Source organism: Schistocerca piceifrons, chromosome 3 (assembly GCF_021461385.2).
Source record: "Schistocerca piceifrons isolate TAMUIC-IGC-003096 chromosome 3, iqSchPice1.1, whole genome shotgun sequence".
NCBI classification, from domain to species: Eukaryota; Metazoa; Arthropoda; class Insecta; order Orthoptera; family Acrididae; genus Schistocerca; species Schistocerca piceifrons.
Genome location: NC_060140.1, coordinates 589,345,823 through 589,352,375, shown reverse-complemented (window position 1 = coordinate 589,352,375; position 6,553 = coordinate 589,345,823).

The following is a 6,553-nucleotide window of genomic DNA, read 5'->3' as shown; positions in this document are numbered from 1 at the left end:
GTACCGCTGCATGAACGATTTCTTGAAGGTGAAATTTAAGACTTCGGCTCCTACTGCCACACCAGACTGTTCAACAAGGGACTGAAAGAAAGCCTTAGATCGTCTTAGCGATTTTACATACGACCAGAATTTTCTCGAGTTCTCTGCCAGATCTTTTGCTAAGGTGTGACGGTGGTAGTAAATGCTTCGTGCATAGATCTTTTCACAGACACACGAATCTTTACTAACTTAAGCTTGTCGCCGTTTGTGCGTCCCCTTTAGCCTCTAGAATGTAACAGCCTCTGCTTCCTCAGCATCATACGAATTTTGTAATTAAACCATGGTGGTGTTTCCCATCCTCGGTCCATTTACTTGGCACGTAACTCTCCAGACCACGATTTACAATCTGCTTAAACTTTGCTCATAATTCCTCTACATTCATCTTACTGGTACTAAGTGATGCCAATTCACTGTCTAACTTAGATACTAACAACTGCTTATCTGCTCTGTGTAACGGAAGCACTCTCCTAGCCTTCTTGGCTGATTTATTAACTTTCGCAAACATAGTTCCTATACGGACATCATGATCGCTAATCCCTGTTCCTATACTGACATGATCGATAAGGCCCAGCCTATTTGTAGCGACAAGGTCTAAGATATTTCCATTACTTGTGGGCTGCCGAGCTAGCAGCTCAAGACAATTTTCAAAGGAACGTGTTCAAAAACATTTCGGATTATTGTTGTCTGTGCCCCCCGCAATGAATCCATAGACATCCCTGTCTGTACTTGGCAGATTTCCAACTAGTATTGCATGATCTGAGAATTTAAGCGGCTATTGACCGTATACTTTCTTTGAATGACTCTAGAACTGTCACAGCTGAATCGGGTGGCCTGTAGAAACATCCTACAATTAATTTAGTTTCATCTACATCTGTTACATGTAACGAGACTCCTTCACTGTCACGCTCAATAGAGACAATTCTTTTGTCAACTGCAATGAAAACTCACGCTCCCATGGCCTCTAATCTGTCTTTCCGATATACGTTCCACGATCCGATAAATATCTCAGAGCTTCGGGTTTCAGCCAGCTCTCAGCCCCAAAAATAACTTGGGAACGAGAACTTTCCTGGAGGGCAGTAAATTCGGAATCTTTATTACGAATACCTCGACAGTTCACTGACAAAATTGTGACAGTTGAAATGTCTTTATTCTGAACGTCGTTTCACTTCCCCTGCTGTGATTCGACTGGTGAGTGTTTATCAGAGCATCTCAAACTACTGCTTAGACTAAAACACCTTCATGTGCATTCCATAAGTACTCTTTGTGTAGTGCACCTCTGACCTGTCGATTGGAGACCTATATATCTCACAAGATAATGCAGATCCAGAAATGTGCAGTCAAGGCAGTCACAGAGTCGGCGAAGCCTTTGGTTAAGACCCTCCTCTCAGCTCCAAACCAAAGGATCCGATCAACTCTGGGAACGATGCTGCAAAATTGCGAGCTCTACTTGCACCATATAGTCTTCACTAATTCCGCCAGCCATATGTGCGAACTGAGGATCATCTCAGAACCCACGCGACGCGCAGCGTGGGTACGGACATGAGCCACAACCTGCAGCAAATTATCGGCCTTACCTCTCACTGTGGACAACGCAGTGGCCGACAGCCTTCACTTGACGATCGAGAGCAGTGACACTTCCCTAGAATTGTCGTGGCTAACAGACAAGCAACAATGAGTGAAATAACCTCAGACGTCAGTGTGAGACGTACAGCGAACCTATCCGTCAGCACAGTGCAGAGACATTTGACGTCAATGGGCTACGGCAGCAGACGACCGACGCGATTGGCTTTGCCAACAGCACGGTGACGCCTGCAGCACCTCTTCTGGGCTCTTGACCATATCGTTTGGACCCTAGACTAATGAAAATCATGGTCTGGTCGGATGAGACCAAGGTTTCAGCAGGTAAGAGCGGATGAAGGTTAAAGTAACCTCTGGCGTGCCACAGGGGAGTGTTATGGGACCATTGCTTTTCACAATATATATAAATGACCTAGTAGGTAGTGTCGGAAGTTCCATGCGGCTTTTCGCGGATGATGCTGTAGTATACAGAGAAGTTGCAGCATTAGAAAATTGTAGCGAAATGCAGGAAGATCTGCAGCGGATAGGCACTTGGTGCAGGGAGTGGCAACTGACCCTTAACATAGACAAATGTAACGTATTACGAATATATAGAAAGTAGGATCCTTTATTGTATGATTATATGATGACCCAAAAAAAGCGGCATGGCGGATAGTAATGTACAATTAGTACAAGAAAGAAATGCTCGTATTAAAATTATACAAGACAGAATTCAGTTTGTAAATCGAAGAAGCAGTGATGAAAATAAAAGAATGGTTCGAGAGTGGAATTAAAACTGAAAACAGAATTATGTCAGTGATCAGATTCACTGATGATATTGCTATCCTCAATGCAGGTGAAGAAGAATTACAGGCTCTGCTGAATGGAATGAACAGTCGAATGAGTACAGAATGTGGACAAACAGTAAATCGAAGATAAATAAACATAATTTGAAGCAGCAGACATGAGTACGGCGAGGAACTTAACATCAGGATTCATGATCACGAAGTAGATAAAGCTAAGGATATCTGCTACCTAGATGCAAAATAAACCATAAGGGAGTAGCTAGGAAGACATAAATGGCAGACCAGAACTGAGAAATGGGTATTCCTGGTGAAGAAAAACCTACTAGCAGTAAAAATGGGCCTCAATTGGATGAGGAACTTTCTGAGAATGTAGACGTCTAGCACAAAATTGTGTGGCTGGATACATGGACTGATGGAAAACTGGAACAGAAGAGAATCAAAGCGTTTGAGATGTGGTGCTACAGATGAATGTTGAAAATTAGGTGGACCGATACATCTACATCTACATTTACATTTACATCTCGCAAGACACCCAACGGTGTGTGGCGGATGGCACTTAACGTGCCACTGTCATTACCTCCCTTTCCTGTTCCAGTCGCGTATGGTTCGTGGGAAGAACGACTGCCGGAAAGGCTCCGTGCGCGTACGAATCTCTCTAATGTTACATTCGTGATCTCCTCGGGAGGTATATGTAGGGGCAAGCAATATATTCGATACCTCATCCAGAAACGCACCCTCTCGAAACCTAGACAGCAACCTACACCGCGATGCAGAGCGCCTCTCTTGCAGAGTCTGCCACTTGAGTTTACTAAACATCTCTGTAACGCTATCACGCTTACCAAATAACCCTGTGACGAGACGCGCCGCTCTTCTTTGGGTGTTCTCTATCTCCTTTGTGAACCCGACCTGGTAAGGATCACATACTGATGAGCAATACTCAAGTATAGGTCGAACGAGTGTTTTGTAAGCCACACGCTTTGTTGATGGGCCACATTTTCTAAGGACTCTCCCTATGAATCTCAACCTGCACCCGTGTCACCAACAATTAATTTTATATGATCATTCCACTTCAAATCGTTCCGTACGCATACTCCCAGATATTTTACAGAAGTAACTGCTACCAGTGTTCGTTCTGCTATCATATAATCATACAATAAAGGATCATACTTTCTATATATTCGTAATACGTTATATTTGTCTATGTTAAGGGTCAGTTGCCACTCCCTGCACCAAGTACCTATCCACTGCAGATCTTCCTGCATTTCGCTGCAATTTTCCAATGCCGCAACTTCTCTGTATACTACAGCATCATCCTCGAAGTGCCGTATGGAACTTCCGACACTATCTACTAGGTCATTTACATATATTTGGAAAGCCAATGGTCCCATAACACTCCCCTGTGGCACGCCATAGGTTACTTTAACTTCTGTATACGTCTCTCCATTGAGCACAGTATGTTATGTTCTGTTTGCTGAAAACTCCTCAATCCAGCCACACAGCTGGTCTGATATTCCGTAGGCTCTTAGTTTATCAGGTGACAGTGCAGAACTGTAACGAGTTGGGTCTCACACGATCGCTGTTTCCGGAATCCATGTTGATTCCTACAGAGTAGATACTGGGTTTCCAGAAATGACATGATACGCGAGCAAAAAACATGTTCCAAAATTCTACAACCGATGTCGGAGATATAGGCCTATAGTTTTGCTCATCTGCTCGACGACCCTTCTTGAAAACTGGAACTACCTGTGCTCCTTTCCAATCATTTGGAACCTTCCGTTCCTCTAGACACTTGCGGTACACGGCTGTTAGAAGGGGGGCAAGTTCTTTCGCGTACTCTGTGTAGAATCGAATGCGTATCCCGTCAGGTCCAGTGGACTTTCCTGTGTTGAGTGATTTCAGTTGCTTTTCTATTCCTTTGAGACTTATTTCGATGTCTGCCATGTTTTCGTTCACGCAAAGATTTAGAGAAGCAACTGCAGTGCAGTCTTCCTTTGTGAAACAGCTTTGGGAAAAGGTGTTTAGTATTTCAGCTTTACGCGTGTCATCCTCTGTTTCAATGCCATTATAATCCCAGAGCGTCTGAATATGCTGTTTCGATCCACTTACTGATTTAACGTAAGACCAGAACTACCTAGGGTTTTCTGTCAAATCGGTACACAGAATTTTACTTTCGAATTCACTGAACGCTTCACGCATAGCCCTCCTTACGCTAACTTTGACATCGTATAGCTTCTGTTTTTCTGAGAGGTTTTGGCTGCGTTTAAATTTGCAGTGGAGCTCTCTTTGCTTTCACAGTAGTTTCCTAACTTTGTTGTTGAACCACGGTGGGTTTTTCCCATCCATCGCAGTTTTACTTGGCACATACCCATCTAAAACGCATTTTACGATTGCCTTGAACTTTTTCCATGAACACTCAACATTGTCAGTGTCGGAACAGAAATTTTCATTTTGATCTGTTAGGTAGTCTGAAATCTGCCTCCTATTACTCTTGCTAAACAGATAAACCTTCCTCCCTTTTTTTATATCCCTTTTTACTTCCATATTCAGGGATGCTGCGACGGACTTATGATCACTGATTTCCTGTTCTGCGCTTACAGAGTCGAAAAGTTCGGGTCTGTTTGTTATCAGTAGGTCCAAGATGTTATCTCCACGAGTCGGTTCTCTGTTTAACTGCTCGAGGTAATTTTAGGATAGTGCACTCAGTAAAATGTCACTCGATGCTCTGTCCCTACCACCCATCCTAAACATCTGAGTGTCCCAGTCTATATCTGGTAAATTGAAATCTCTACCTAAGACTATAACATGCCGAGGAAATTTATGTGAAATGTTTTTCAGATTTTCTCTCAGTTGTTCTGCCACTAATACTGCTGAGTCAGGAGGTTGGTAAAAGGAGCCAATTATTAACCTATCTCGATTGTTGAGTATAAACTCCACCCATAATAATTCACAGGAACTAATCACTTCTATTTCACTACAGGATAAACTACTACTAACAACGACAAACGCGTCACCACTGCATGCAATCTATCCTTTCCAAACTCCGTCTGTGCCTTTGTAAAAATTTCGGCAGAATTTATCTCTAGCTTCAGCGAGCTTTCCGTATCTACAACGATTTCAGCTTCGGTGCTTCCTATTAGCGCTTGAAGTTCCAGTACTTTACCAACGCAGCTTCGACAGTTTACAATTACAACACCGATTGCTGCTTGGTTCCCGCATGTGCTGACTTTGCCCCGCACCCTTTGAGGCTGTTGCCTTTTCTGTACTTTCCCGAGGCCATCTAACCTAAAACCGCCCAGTCCACGCCACACAACCCCTGCTACCCATGTAGCCACCTGCTGTGTGTAGTGGACTCCTCACCTATCTAGCGGAACCCGAAACCCCACCACCCTAAGGCGCAAGTCGAGGAATCTGCAGCCCACACGGTCGCAGAACCGTCTGAGCCTCTGATTCAGACTCCCCCCCCCGCCCCACTCGGCTCTGTATCAAAGGTCCGCAGTCAGTCCCGCAGATGGGGAGCTCTGCTTTGATCCCGCTAGTGAGACTGGCAGTCTCCACCAAATCAGATAGCCGCCGGAAGCCAGAGGGGATTACCTCTGATCCATAGCGACACACATCATTGGTGCCGACATGAGCGACCACCTGCAGATGGAAGCACCATGTACCCATCATGGCATCTGGAAAGACCCTCATCTGCAATGACTTCTCCCAGTATGCACACGGAGTGAACATTGGTTTTGTTCCCCTCCATTGCAGCCATATCCCTAAGGGAACCCATTACGTGCCTGACGTTATAGCTCCCAACTACCAGTAAGCCCACCCTCTGCAACCTTCCGGATCTTGCAGACTGAGGAGCAACCTCTGGAACAGGACAAGCAGCCATCTCTGGCCGAAGATCAGTATCAGCTGGAGACAGTCCCTAAAACTGGTTCGTCAGACGAACTGGAGAGGCCTTCCGTTCAGCCCTCCAGAATGTCTTTCACCCCTGCCACACCTCGAGACGACCTCCCACTCTACCACGGGTGAGGGGTCAGCCTCAATGTAGGCAGTATCCCGGGGAGCCACAGCCATAATCCGATCGGGGGATGTGTGGGACGAGCTTGCCGTCCCCAACAAATCCCCGTCCGGTCCCCCACAGTGATACCCACTGGCAA